The 14,962-nt window shown below is 35.0% G+C and overlaps 1 protein-coding gene across 6 annotated transcripts in view; it reads right to left on the bottom strand.

Moving 5' to 3' along the window:
* The window catches only part of NBEA (neurobeachin), a 650,396-nt gene that overhangs the window by 359,825 nt on the left and 275,609 nt on the right, over positions 1-14,962 (bottom strand). The window lies entirely within an intron of this gene.

The following is a 14,962-nucleotide window of genomic DNA, read 5'->3' on the forward strand; positions in this document are numbered from 1 at the left end:
ATACTCTTCTTAAAAACAGTCTAAATGTTGCTTATATATATTATTCATCAACTTTTCTTCCATTAAAAGGATGACTGCTGTATAAGAAGAGAAGGCAGGTCATGATTGGATAGTATTTTTAACATATAGAGAAAGATGTAACCAAGGATTAATAACAATCTCTGGAGGAGAGTATGTTAATCATAATGTTTGCTAATTTAAAATATGTTTTTAAAAGTTTTTAACTGTTTCTAAAATTAACTAAACTAATAGACTCATTTCTCTTTTTATATGAAGACAAATACAATCAGTAAAAGCACTGCATAATAAGAAATGCTATGCTACCAGGGAAGCCTGATCTCACATTAGCTGTTGCTAAATAGCTAGCTAAAGTGAACCAGTTATTTTTTTCTTCTTAAGGTGATTTCAGTAAAGAGTCTCAAATGTCTTCCAGACACTAGCATGTATATTTATTGTAGGGAGTGGATAAATACTCTTTTGTGCCCATTCTGCTAACAACTCTACCCATAATGTGCAGACCTACAGAACAAGTTGTAAAAAGGCACTAGTATTCCATTTTATCAGATCTTTGGGCAGACAGCTAACTAATGAAATAAGAGGCAGATGTGAAAAGCTCATTTAAGAGACAATTGTTGTAATTGATCAGTGATTCTAATGCTCAGGAGCTACAGTCAGAAAGATTAATGGGACGTTTATCACCTGTTGGCTACTCAACTATTTGAAATTCAGACAAAGAAAAACTAAGTAGAAGGCCAAAGAGCTATGCATAGTAGAAGAACCAAAATTAAAATTTGTACTCTGTATCAATTTAGATTTAGATTGTAAGGCTATGTAATGAAGTATTAGGTTACAAGGCTATATAATGATTGATTATACAAAGAATTATTCACCATATATTCTGTGTACTAGAATTTTGAAATACATACAGTTTTTACAATCAGGAAAATATGCAATTATATTCATTTCTCACAGACTAATTTTAAATGAACTTCTAAAGAACTGCATGTAACAAGAATATTCATATTTTTTCCTGAATATATACTATCATTCCATAATAAGAAAAATATAAACAAATGCTCCATCAATGCTTTGTTCAAGGAAGTGATAACAAAATGACAGGATAGTGAAACTGTAATTTGAAAATCAGTATTCCGGGAACTTTGAAAATGGCCATTGTGATTTCAGGTCACTAGATCTTTGCACCTTTACTAATGAGATGTAATTATAATGAACAGAACTATAATGGATCCTCCTCAAAAAGAAAAAAAAAATAAGGAAACAAAAACAAAAACCTAACTTTGCCATGAGAACACAAGCAGAGACAATTTTGGAAGACTTGTCACCTTTCAAAAACATCATAATCATTTTGGTTGGCACTGTTTCTAAGTGTTAACAAAAGTACTACTAAGACAAATGGATTTTTTATTAGACATACACACTGAAGATATCTAGAGATATTGAGACATTTAACAGAGCTATTGAAAATACAAACACTGACTGATGACACTATCCTTGCACATTCTCTAAATAAAAAAGCACTTATTTTTGAAATTTTAAGGTGAAAGCAATAAATGTGATTTTGTACAACTTTAGCCATAAGTTTAAGAAAGACAAATAAATACAAATAATTTTAGCCATAAGCTACAAATAACTTTAGCCATAAGCTTAAGAAAGCCAAATTTATCTAGCAATGCTACAAACAACTCAGGCTATATATGTATAAAGCAAGTATTTTACAAGCATATGTCTCAAATGAGATGTGATTTTTTTCCTTTTTGTATCTGGCAAGAAATTCATAATCAAATCAACTCATTTGAAAATTCCTTGTATGAGTAAAGGACACTGTTACTAAGGGCTCCATCTTTCATTTTAAATCTAAGATAATCTACCATTTACAAAGAACTTTATCATTTACAAGTTGCATTTATACATGTGGTTTTACTGGATTCTCTTACAACTATCTGAACTAGTTATTATTACCTCATGTGATAGGTTAAAAATGAAGGGATTCAGTGACTAGCCCAAGGTGTTTCATTCAGTAACTGGTGGAACTGGGACCTGAATTCAAGTCATCTAAGTCAAAAGCCCACTTCTCATCTGCTGCAGAGCTGCTTAAACAATTTGACACTAACAGGATGACAACATGTGACAATGAGAAAGATCATAATGGTTAATTCCATCTTGGGTGATTTTGACAGTTTTCTTGGAGAAGATAACATATATGTTGGTCAGATGTGGGAACAAAAAGCTTAACAAAAAGTGGAGAGGGAGCAGAGAACCAATAAATCCTGAAAAGACCTTTATAGTAGCTTGGGTGACTGGCTGATCAGAATATAGGCAGTGTGAGAAAGTGGGACTGGAGGGTTAAGATAAAATTCAAAGATTATCTATCTCCGACTGAAAGAAATAAAATTACACATGTTTTTGAAAGTTAAAAAGAAGAATATAGAGAAAGGGATACAATGGGAGAGATGATACTAACGATCAGTTATTCCTATTCCATGATGACTTTCCTCACTTTGACAATTAAGAAGTAGGCCCCAAGGGAGTTAAACATATGTGCTCCTTGAACAATAACAACAAAAAGCCACCTTTACCCACAGGTATATTGTCACCAGAATAAATATTCTGACTAGAAATAATGATGGAATACTGTACATCATAGTAGCTTACCAGTATAAAGTGAATCCAAGGAGTGTAGATAATCAACATGTGAGAGAAAGAAACTTAAATGTGTAGGAGGTACTCTAATGGTGAGGAAACTGTCTAGTACGAGCTTTTGAATACATTATGAACTATGTTGTTGAAAGATAAGGTTGGCTAGCTGACTGGCCAAGATACATGTATGTGAGAAGATGAATTAGGTAGAAAATTTGAGGTGGTCCAGATCCAGGCAGCAAAAATTTGCTGGGTCCAGATGAGTAAAGGACCATTCAAGTCACTGGCAGTTTTTTGGGTTTCCATTTACTAGGGGTGAGAAATCAGCTTCAACTTTTAGAACTATACTCCCTTGCCAAAAGGAAAAAAAAAAACAAAAAACCAACCAATCAACAGCAAGAACAAAACCCCCACCAAATCCCACTAAACTGTAAAATGAATGTTAAAAGTTTGCCCTTTGGGATACAACCATCTTTTTTTAATATAATAAATACTGACACTTTTGTTGAATGTGTGAGTCTGACTTCATGTATATGCAGAATTACAAGATCAAGTTTACATGCTTTAAGATAGTGTGGAAAAATTCCATGTCTAACAGGATGCCCCCTTATGGCGGGAGGTGAAGAGTACAAGGTGTTATGGTGACAAACAAGGAATTATACCTGGAGGAGGGACTCATCTTCTAAGGAACATCGTTTCCTTTCAGCAAGGGCCCTCTCCCAAGAGAGAAGAGCATACACGTCTATGCCTGGGGCATTGCTCTGAGTATATTTTCAGTAAACTTTAATTAAATGGATAAATCTAAAAACCACCATTCATTGAATAAATAGTTGATGTACATCTATATAAATGTTGGAGAAAAAAGATTTTAAGGAAAAGTAAGAGTATTTTAAGAACAAGAGCCCAATTTACTAAAAAAGCATTTATTGAGCATTGTGTCTTATGTGCCAGATAACAGGCCAGGTGCTAAGTTTAAAAATAAGTGAGGAAAGCGGGACAGTTTATATAAACAAATAATCATGACATAGACTCTCAGGAGATACACAGAGACAACAGAGTGTTAGACACACAGAAAGGGTAGTAAGCAACTCTGCTGAGGAGAATTCATAGGGACTGTGACCTCTGAGTTGCATGATGCAAATCTTATAAGCAAAAAAAGGGGTAAGACATCCAATTTAGTTTTTAAATAACTTTCTGATGATTTTAACTTTTATTTATTTATTTATTTTTTTATCATTAGAATAATTTTATTTTATTGAAGTATTATTGATTTACAATGTTAATTTCCGCTGTACAGCAAACAGCAAAGTGCTTCCCAGGTCACTCGGCAGTAAAGGATTCACCTGCCAATGCAGAAGACACGGATTCGATTCTTGACTTGGGAAGATTCCCTGGAGAAGAAAATGGCAACCCACTCCAGTATTCTTGACTGAAAAATTGCATGGACAGAGGAGCCTGGTGGGTTACAGTCCATGGGGTCGCAGAAACTTTGACATGATTTAGTCACCGAGCACCAGCACAAAACTTAATAAGGTCAAAAACTTATCAATTATCAAACTGAGAAATTAGTGTGACTTTCTAACTTGAAGCTAAAAAATAAAAATTAAACAAAAAATTAATATTAAACATCCTTTGAAATACCAATAATGGTCTGGATTTGTATTATGATTGCTACAACTAATATTAATATATGTCTAGGTAGTATTACATACTATTTTAATTGGACACTTCAAGATTTGCCTATATGTTTCAGAGAATTTAATTTAAAACTGTACAACTAGAAACAATGCATAAGAAGAAACAAGAAACAAAAATAACATTAAGTTCATTTACCTTTTTAAAATGTAATTAAACAATTACAGCTTATTTTTATATTTATACTATAAATTTTAATTGAAAATTTAAAAAAATATTTCCAAAATATTACACAATGAAAGTTCACTCATTTATTGATTTACTTTAGTTTATTTAAAAATTAAGCTATCACAAATTTATGGCAGTCTTACTCTCTTTAAAATAGGAACATAACTGAAGTCTGGAGGTATTAGGTCTAGCACACACTTTCTGTAAAGGCTCAGATAAAATTTATTAGGCTTAGGGTATGGGGGCCAGGGGACAATAATAAATTTCTGCCACAACTACTCAACTTTGCCATTGTGGTTCAAAAGCAGTCACGGACAATACATAATCAAATGAGCTTGGCTGTCTTCCAATAAAACTATTTCCTCATTCCAAGGTTTGTTCACGTGAGAGAGAGAGACAGAGACAGAGAACACATACATATGCACACATACTTATATATACATCTTCAGATTTTTAAAACTTTAGGGGAAAATATTTTAGATGTATGTCTATGGACTTCCCTGGTGGCTCAGAGGTTAAAGCGTCTGCCTCCAATGCGGGAGACCTGGGTTCGATCCCTGGGTGGGGAAGATCCCCTGGAGAAGGAAATGGCAAACCACTCCAGTATTCTTGCCTGGAGAATCCCATGGATGAAGGAGCCTGGTAGGCTACAGTCCACGGGGTCGCAAAGAGTCGGACACGACTGAACGACTTCCCTTCCCTATGACATTTTATAATTTCAAAATCCAAAAGAGCTCTGGAAAAAATCTTTCTTGCACGATTGTCATAACCTTAATCATCGGTCAATTAATATGATACTAGTTACAAACTTTATTCTACTTAGTGTGATTAATAGTGTGACTATCCCTACATGTTACTGTAGATATATTAATGTCCTTAAGTAACAAGTTAACCCAGGATCCCCTGAAGATGCTGTGAAATACATGTACAAGCACCTATTACTCTTCTTAAATTCTAAAATAACTGAATTACAGAATACATTAGGCTCTAAGCTATTAAAATATAAGAGATGTGACTTTTTTTTTTTAAGTCAGAAAATCAGTGGTACTGTCACATGAAATATTTTGAATGATTCATAAAGAAATTAATTTTAATTTTAATTGCCATCTCAAAGTAATTTGATATTGCATCTTTTCCCATGAAAATTCTGTATGTTCAGAACTAAAAATCTATTTCCTTATGAGAATAGTTGGCTAAGTGCTTTTAAATTATAAATTTAGAAGGTTTAGATTGCTCAGAGATAAGATTGACTATAACTGTAGCTACATAATACCCCGTCATTTTGACTGACTTATTGAAATAAACTCTAAACTGTTTTTCATTTGTTTATTTTTGGTTTAGCTCATTGTATTTATACAGCCTAGGAATCTTATTGACTGTGGATATTTTTTTGTTTTATATAGTTTTGCTCCTGCTAAGAATTTTTGCACAGTGATAAAGTTGAAGTTCCTAATATTCTTTCATAGATAATTCTTCCATGGAATGATAGATTACAATAAAAAAAATGAATCTACACAGATAGCTCCTCCTGCTTCGACTGTGAATGAGCTAAGTTGAAGAGAATATTCTTATGGTATTAACACTTATAAATATGAAACACTGATGTAAGTGTACTCTTTTATACTTATGCTTTAGAAATCATGTTTGTACTAGCCTATCAAAAGTGTCGCATCAAGGGTAATATCTTGGAAAATTCTTGGTATTTAATGTCACTTTTTTTTTGTCTCCACCTGACTTTCACTTCTCTTTTTGGATCCCACAGAAATACTATTTTACATTTACACATGCTAAACAATAGATTACAATTTCCAAATCTCTTGGGATTAATTAAATTTTGAGTTGGCTGTCTCTTGAGATATTCTCATTTAAACTATTTTAGGAACTATAAGTAAGCCACAGAGATGATGCTATCTTTGACCTCAAGGAATGAAATTCCAGCTACAAAAATAAGTCACATAAATATATGTGTATATAGGTGTCCAGAAAGAATATACAGAAAAAATTATACAGTATTATGCCTCCAAATAACTTAAAACAACTATTGTTTTAAATAGAGGTCTTCATTAAATACTGTTACCTATAGTATTAGACTCAAGTTTTCACTACAGAAGTAATTGACCTGAGTGTCTTGCCCTTTTCTTTAACTTCCTGATTTAATCACAACAGCAATGAATAAGGGTGAAATAAGGGAAATAAGAGACATTTTCACTATCATAAATCATCTGGATCCCTCAATTCTCTTTGGGTTAAATTTAATTATAGAACTAATTGTTATTCCTGTATCACTCCTCTGCACCAACTTTCTTCTCTTCTCCCTGTGCTCCTTCAAATTCCAAAAGCCTCAATTAAATTCTAAAACTACTAAACTATGTCTGGTTCAAATTTTGACATTACCTAGAGACTCAGATCCTGAATAATTATTAAGAATAATACATATATATTTAACCATGTAATTCATTTCAAGAAATAATAATCAAAAGAGAAAACAGCAAGACAGTTATACAATTAAATGACATGAATAGAGTTGAATAAAAATGGCTACACCAATGACTAGTTATGAAAAATGAAACAATAATTTATATTCTATAAAATATGGGCTCCTCCTTTTAAACACAGTATGTATAAGTGAATAATTTGTATAGTGACAGTTCCAAATTACCCAAATTCTGACTTTCATTTATTTATATTCTGAAATAAATATATTTAATAATTTTAATTTCTCAAGTTTAAATAAATATAAGTTTAAAATTGCTTTTTAATAAAATACACCTTTAAGTTCTTTATTTTTGTATTCAGAAAAACACTGGCTCATTTTCTTTTAAATATGTAACACACAACAGAAATACTATGAATCACTTTTCTTAATAATGGATTCACAAAGTCAAAGATAAAAACTAAGAAACATAATTAGTAAAATAAAATTATTTGATAAATATTGTAGTTAAGGCATAAACAAGAAAAGAGAGGCTATAGTTTAAGGTAGGCTCAAGTAGAGGTCAATCAGATGAACCTTACATATTTTCAAGAGTACATTAACTCTATCCAATTATTATAGGCTTAAACTGCAGAAGCACTCTTGAGAAAACAAGCTAGACCTTCAGAAAACTCACTTGTGCTCAAAGCAATAAATTCTCAAATTTGACCCAAGCAGAATCTTCTTTACTAAATCCTCCATTTCAAACAAAATATCATATAGAGATGAGTAATCAGTCCAGTTTTATTCATTCTTAAGAATAAAATAAAGCTTTTGTAACTTGGAAGAACTTGAAAATTCCTTCAATTTTATAATTGAATGATTTTAAGGTACTGCCAAAAGTCACAAAATTATTATAAGTATATATTCCGCCTAAGTAATAATTTAGTGAGATTATATGCCAAAAATTATATAATCAAAATAGAATAGATCACTAAATTAACAAGATTATTTTACCTATAGCAGAAAACTCTATATTCAACTCATGTGTGCATGCTAAGTTGCTTCAGTCGTGTCCAACTCTTTGCAACCCTGTGGACTGTAGCCCTCCAGGCTCCTGAGGCAATGGAGATTCTCCAGGCAAGAATACTGGAGTAGGTTGTCCTGCCATCCTCCAGGGTATCTTCCAGATCCAGGGATTGAACCAGAGTCTCCTATGTCTCCTGCACTGGCAGGCGGTTCTTTACCACTAGTGCCACCTGGGAAGCCTATCCGATTCATACCTATCCGCAACTCACAGTCAAATTATATAGTTCTGTAAGTACCAGAATACAGTCTGATAATAACAGAGAAGTCAGTGTGTGAAATGCTCTGTAATTAAAATAAGTAACAATTCAACATAAAATATTACACCCATTTATTAAAGTAAATGGTGTTTTTATATCTTCTAATTCTTGCAATAATAGAACTATTACAAATAACAGTTGCTTTTTGAAATTGTATGAATTGGGAAATCTATGAAGTGAGATATAATAAATGGTAACATAAAATATCTGACAAAAAGAAGCTAGTCATTCCCAAGAATTAAAGACATTTCATGATTCAGTTGTAAAAACAACACTGCATACTTACTAAATGCAGGGCACAGATATGAAACAGATACGTTCCATGTGCTAGAGAATCCTGCATTCTAATGGAGGACACAGCAGATAAACTGATCAGTTCAACATGAAGAGAACTGTTACCTCAGAACCATTACAGGATATTGACTTGGCAAACAAGATAAATGATGTCATTAAAGTAATTCTTATTGTGATATAGGAAAAAGGTGAAATTTAATAACGGGAAATATTTAACCTAAACCCGCTCCAGTATTCTTGCCCAGAGAATACCATGGACAGAGGACCCTGGCCCACTACAGTCCATGGTGTCACAAATGGTCAGACACAACTGAGCAACTAATACACACACACAGTGTACAGTTATTAATTTCTTTGGAAAAACTGACTTAGAGATCATTTTAAGATAAAAATCACAAATATTTCGATTTGTAAAACAGAATCTGTTTAATCCGATATACAAAAACACCCACTGACAGAGTATCAAACCTCAAGATTTCTCCATGTATCAAAACAAATATATTAATAGAAAGCAGAACTAAAGTGAGAATATTTGCTAGTTTATATGTTTCAAAGTACAGCTACTGAAATAATCTGTATAACTTTTTTACATAATCAGTTTCCAAGTTTAAATAATACCCTTGATTAGAAGATCATCTTTGGTTGGGTTTAGTGTAATTGGAATAACTCTATTGAGTATAGAGAGAATAACATTTTAGCCGTAGATAATAACATGTGTATCATGAATCACAGGTCATATTTCCATATGGAGGAGGAGAAAATAATCCTCCAGCAGTTAAAACTGGTATAACAAGTCTAAATTGTAGCTTTCATGGATTCTATTATGCACAATAAAGTTTATATTTGCTTTATATGCAATAAAGTAAATTCTAGATGGAGAGATAGATAGATTTAAAGGATTGATTCTACATGGAAAGGCAATGTATATGCAAAAGAAAGTAAGAGAAACAAGTTACCCAGGAAAATAAACTTTAAAGGAGACGTAAGGAGGAAAAAGCTTAGACCTCTGATAAAAGTCCACAAAGGTACAGAAAAATATTATCACACAATCAAAATCTCACCATGTATAAAAATTATACAATTTTGGTTTTCATTATTATACGATAGAAAAATTAAAGATGAAATCAATATTCCACTGCCCTTTGCAATAATGGGACAAAAAATAGTTTATAGTACTACAATTTCTGAGAGATGTAATGAAATAAAGTCATTTGTGAGAAAAATAGGATGGTACAATGTGAGTTCTAAAAAAGAGTTACAAGAAACCAAAGATTCTCACTTGGCAGATGGGAAGATTTCTGGGGAAAGAGTTACTGCAGAAAGGGCTTATTTCTCTTGTGATCCAGGGCCCACCTAAATCGAGGCAACTCTACATAATTGAAGGTCATCTATAATGTGGAAACTGTGTTTTGATACCTGAGAAGGACAGACTGGAGACTGATGGTCAAGGGTGACATGCCCTGGGGCTGACCTCAATCTCTGAAACTAGAGACACAGAACAACATATCTGGACAGCAGAGATTATGGACCAAGAAAAAATTTGCCTGTGTACATTCTCTTTAGTTGTAGTGGTGTTTAAAATACGATGTAGGTAGGTATTTTTAATTATTCAAATGTTAGTAAGAACTAATTGGTTGCTAATATTAGAACTTACATTTAGGAAACTAAGATCATGCCATTTGGTCCCATCACTTCATGGCAAATAGACAGGGAAACAGTGGAAACAGTGGCTGACTTGATTTTTCTGGGCTCCAAAATCACTGCAGATGGTGACTGCAGCCATGAAATTAAAAGACGTTTACTCCTTGGAAGGAAAGTTATGACCAATCTAGACAGCATATTAAAGAGCAGAGACATTACTTTGTCAACAAAGGTCCATCTAGTCAAGGCTATGGTGTTTCCAGTAGTCATGTATGGATGTGAGAGTTGGACTATAAAGAAAGCTGAGCACCAAAGAATTGATGCTTTTGAACTGTGGTGTTGGAGAAGACTCTTGAGAGTCCCTTGGACTGCAAGAAGATCCAACCAGTCCATCATAAAGGAGATCAGCCCTGGGTGTTCATTGGAAGGACTGATGCTGAAGCTGAAACTCCAAATACTTTGGCCACCTGATGCGAAGAACTGACTCATTGGAAAAGACTCTGATGCTAGGAAAGATTGAGGGCAGGAGGAGAAGGGGACGAAAGAGGATGAGATGGTTGGATGCCATTGCTGACTCGATGGACATGGGTTTGGGTAGACTCTGGGAGGTGGTGATGGACAGAGAGGCCTGGCGTGCCGTGGTTCATGGGGTAGCAAAGAGTTGGACACGACTGAGCAACTGAACTGAACCGATCCTGAGCTCTCAGAACTAGGCAATTTTATTAGCATTATAGAATTCTTTAATTTGGATCTAGTTTTTAATTAACTCAAAGATCTAAATTGAAAATGTGAAGACATGGCTTTAGGATACAAACTAAATAGCTGCATAATCTTGAGCTAAGATATCTCCCTTTACTGATACTAAAGTTCTTTGCTGGTAAACAACAGATTAGTGATTTTGAAACTTTTTTTCACTACAATAATTCTTTGGCACTCAGCCTTCTTTATGGTCCAACTCTCACATTTGTATGTGACTACTGGAAAAACCACAGCTTTGACTATACAGATCTCTGTCAGCATTTCATGTCTTTGCTTCTTAATATGCTGTCTAGGTTTGTCATAGCTTTTCTTCCAAGGAGCAAGCATCTTTTAATTTTATGGCTGCAGTCACCATCTGCAGTGATTTTGGTGGTGGTGGTGCAGTCACGAAGTCGTGTCTGATTCTTGCGACCTCATGGACTGTAGCCCGCCAGGCTCCTCTGTCCATGGGATTTTCCAGGCAAGAATACTGGAGTGGGTTGCCATTTCCTTCTCCAGGGGATCTTCCTGACCCAGGAATCGAACCCAGCTCTCCTGCACTGCAGACAGATTCTTTACCAACTGAGCTATGAAGCCCAAGAAAATAAAATCTGTCACTGCTTCCAAATTTTTCCCCTTCCATTTGCAATGAAGTGATAGGACTGGATACTATGATCTTAGTTTTGTGAATGCTGAGTTTTAAGTCAGCTTTTTTACTCTCTTCTTTCACCCTCATCAGTTCAGTTCAGTCGCTCAGTCGTGTCCGACTCTTTGCGACCCCATGAATCGCAGCATGCCAGGCCTCCCTGTCCATCACCAACTCCTGGAGTCCACCCAAACCCATGTCCATCGAGTCAGTGAGGCTCATTATCATCAAAAGGCTCTTTATTTCCTCTTCACTTCCTGCCATTAGAGTGGTATCATCTGCATACCTGATGTTGTTGATATTTCTCCTGGTGATCTTGACTCCTCCTTGTGATTCATCCAGCCCAGCATTTCACATGATGTACTCTGCATATGGGCTTCCCAGGTGGTGCTAGTGGTAAAGAACCCGTCTGCCAATGGAGAGTCTTAAGAGACGTGGGTTCAATCCCTGGGTTGGGAAGATCCCCTGGAAGAAGGCATGGCAACGCAATCTAGTATTCTTGCCTGAAGAATCCCATGGACAGAGGAGCCTGTTGGGCCATGGTCCATAGGATCACAGAGAGTTGGACATGACTGAAGTGTCTTAGCAGGCATGCACACTCTGCATATAAGTTAAATAAGCACTGTCACAATATACAGCCTTGTAGTACTCCTTTCCCAATTTTGAACCAGTCAGTTGTTCCATGTAAGGTTCTAACTGTTGCTTCTTGACCCACACACAAGTTTCTCAGGAGACAGTTAAGGTGGTCTGGCATTCCCATCTCTTTAAGAAATTTAAATTTTGTTGTGATGCACATAGTCAAAGGCTTTCGCAGTCAATGAAGTAGAAGTAGGTGTTTATCTGGAACTCTCTTGCTTTCTCTCTGATCCAAAAAATGTTGGCAATTTGATCTGTGGTTCCTTTGCCTTTTCTAAATCCAGTTTGTACACCTGAAGTTCTCAGTTCATCTACTGCTGAAGCCTAGCTTGAAGGACTTTGAGGATAACCTTACTAGCATGTGAAATGAATCGCAGCCTTGTCATGGCGAAGGGGCTTGTTTAACTCAGTGAAGCTAAGAGCCATGATGTGCAGGGCTGCCCAAGACGAACAAGTCACAGTGGAGAGTTTTGACAAAACATGGTCCACTGGAGGAGGGAATGGCAAACCACTCTAGTATTCTTACCACAAGATCCCCATGAACAGTATGAAAAGGCAAAACGTTTATGATACAAGAATGTAGAAGGGTCAGCCAGGCTAATACAGGTAAATGGAAAGCATTCCATGATTATTACAAAAGAATTCAACTATGGAAAGACTTTTCTGAAGCCCTCATATTCTTTAAAAGTCAGAAATACACTGATTTAATTGAATTCCCTAGCTATAATGTATAAAACGTATAAATCACCATGGGAAAAATTAATTTATCTGACACACACACACACATATATATATATATACACACATACAAAGTATTACTGAAATGTATATAAGGTTTTATATTTGTTGGCTTTATAATTAACTGAAATTAAAGGATTATATAAATAATCCACAAATTAGCCTCTGCTTCATTACCTGGATCAATCCCTCCAGCAACTGGCATGCAGTATACATGTATATGGGAAATATACTAATCCCATTGCCAGATGCTGCTGTTCCATAATTTACAATGACAGTCAATTGTTATGCTGTAGGAATTTTGTCCATAATTAACTGAATTTTATGTACAGGTGTTTCCCATCATCCTCCCTGATACCTTGGGCTACAGAAGCTTTGGTTCTACTATCACTATTGGGAGTGAAAGCTTTCCATGAACCTATTAAAACAGAAGGAAAAACTAATATTCTCAAGCTTTTAAGTAATAATATAGTATCATAAACTTAAAAGAATATTTTAACATATTTCATAATCCAAAACAACCAGAATTCAATTTTAAAAAAGAGGTGGATTTACCTTAGAGCAACTGAAGGATATAGAGAGCCAGCAAGCTACTAAATAAACTCAGGATAAACACTGTGAACTAATTACATATTATAACTATATTATGTCCATAATAAGAATATAAAGTGGCTGAAAAATATAACCACTGCAAGTGCTCAGCAGTATATTTCCTCTTTTAAATTTTCTAATTTACTTTTTCTTTCCCAACTATTTATTTCTTCAATGTGCATAAACATCAGAGAGAGGATGAAATGATGAAAGCCTATAGTGATTTTCAATCTTAGTTTATGGAGGGTTCCATGTAGTTTACCATATTTATAAACGCTGTATCTAAATCAGTATGCAGGCAATTTTCACAATATAAAAACAAATTATTTTTATGCCTCAGTAAAAACCACATGTGTAGCCTCCAAAAACAGACTTGTTATTTGATGTTACATGTTTCATGGAATATGTAGACCATTTCTTCTCATTGTTAATTGATTTAGAGCATCTATATGTACTGATTTGCCAAGATAATTCAAGCTGATGCCTGCATGAGTGTAATTTTAAATATGCACTTTTTCTCTTTTAAAAATGTTCTGTTTTGCATGAAAATTTGTATGAATAATTTTCTTTGAGCAAAAGACAAAGCTGTTTTCTTTTTAAATTATATTATTATGGAATATATGATATAGGTAGCTACAATCTATTATTTTTGAAACAAAAGTACTTTCCAAACACCATATTAAGTTTATTGTTGTAGTGCTCAGTCACTTCCGACTCTTTGAAACCCCATGAACTGTGGCCCACCAGGCTCCTCTGTTCATGGAATTTTCCAGGCAAGAATACTGGACTGGGTTGCCATTTCCTCCTCCAGGGGATCTTCCCAAGCCAGGGATTGAATCCATCTCTCGAGTCTCCCGCACTGGCAGGCAGATTTTTTACCACTATGCTACCTGGGAAGCACCCCATATCAAGGAATGTGATCCATTTCGTGTGTGTGTGTGTGTGTGTGTGTGTGCGCGCGCGCATGCATGCACACACACACTCAGTCACATCCAACTCATTGTGACCCCTGGAGTGTGTGTGTGTGTGTGTGTGTGTGTGTGTGTGTGTGTGTGTGTGTGTGTGTGTGTGTGTGTGTGTGTGTGTGTGTGTGTGTGTGTGTGTGTGTGTGTGTGTGTGTGCGCGCGCGCATGCATGCACACACACACTCAGTCACATCCAACTCATTGTGACCCCATGGACTGGAGCCCGCCATGCTCTTCTGTCCTCCACTATCTCCTGCACTAAACATTTAGTTGTTATATATTAGTATCCTTTGACCTACAACAGTTTGCAGCTTTCTTTTACCTTAAAACTTCCTATTTTTCTCCCCCAAAATGTTCTTCTCCACATTAAAAAAAAATTCCCCAGGTTTAAATTCAAGCTATATTATTTGGCAAATAATACTCCATTTCAAGG

This window comes from Giraffa tippelskirchi, chromosome 12, assembly GCF_054371585.1.
Source record: "Giraffa tippelskirchi isolate mGirTip1 chromosome 12, T2T-mGirTip1v1.2.pri, whole genome shotgun sequence".
NCBI lineage: Eukaryota > Metazoa > Chordata > Mammalia > Artiodactyla > Giraffidae > Giraffa > Giraffa tippelskirchi.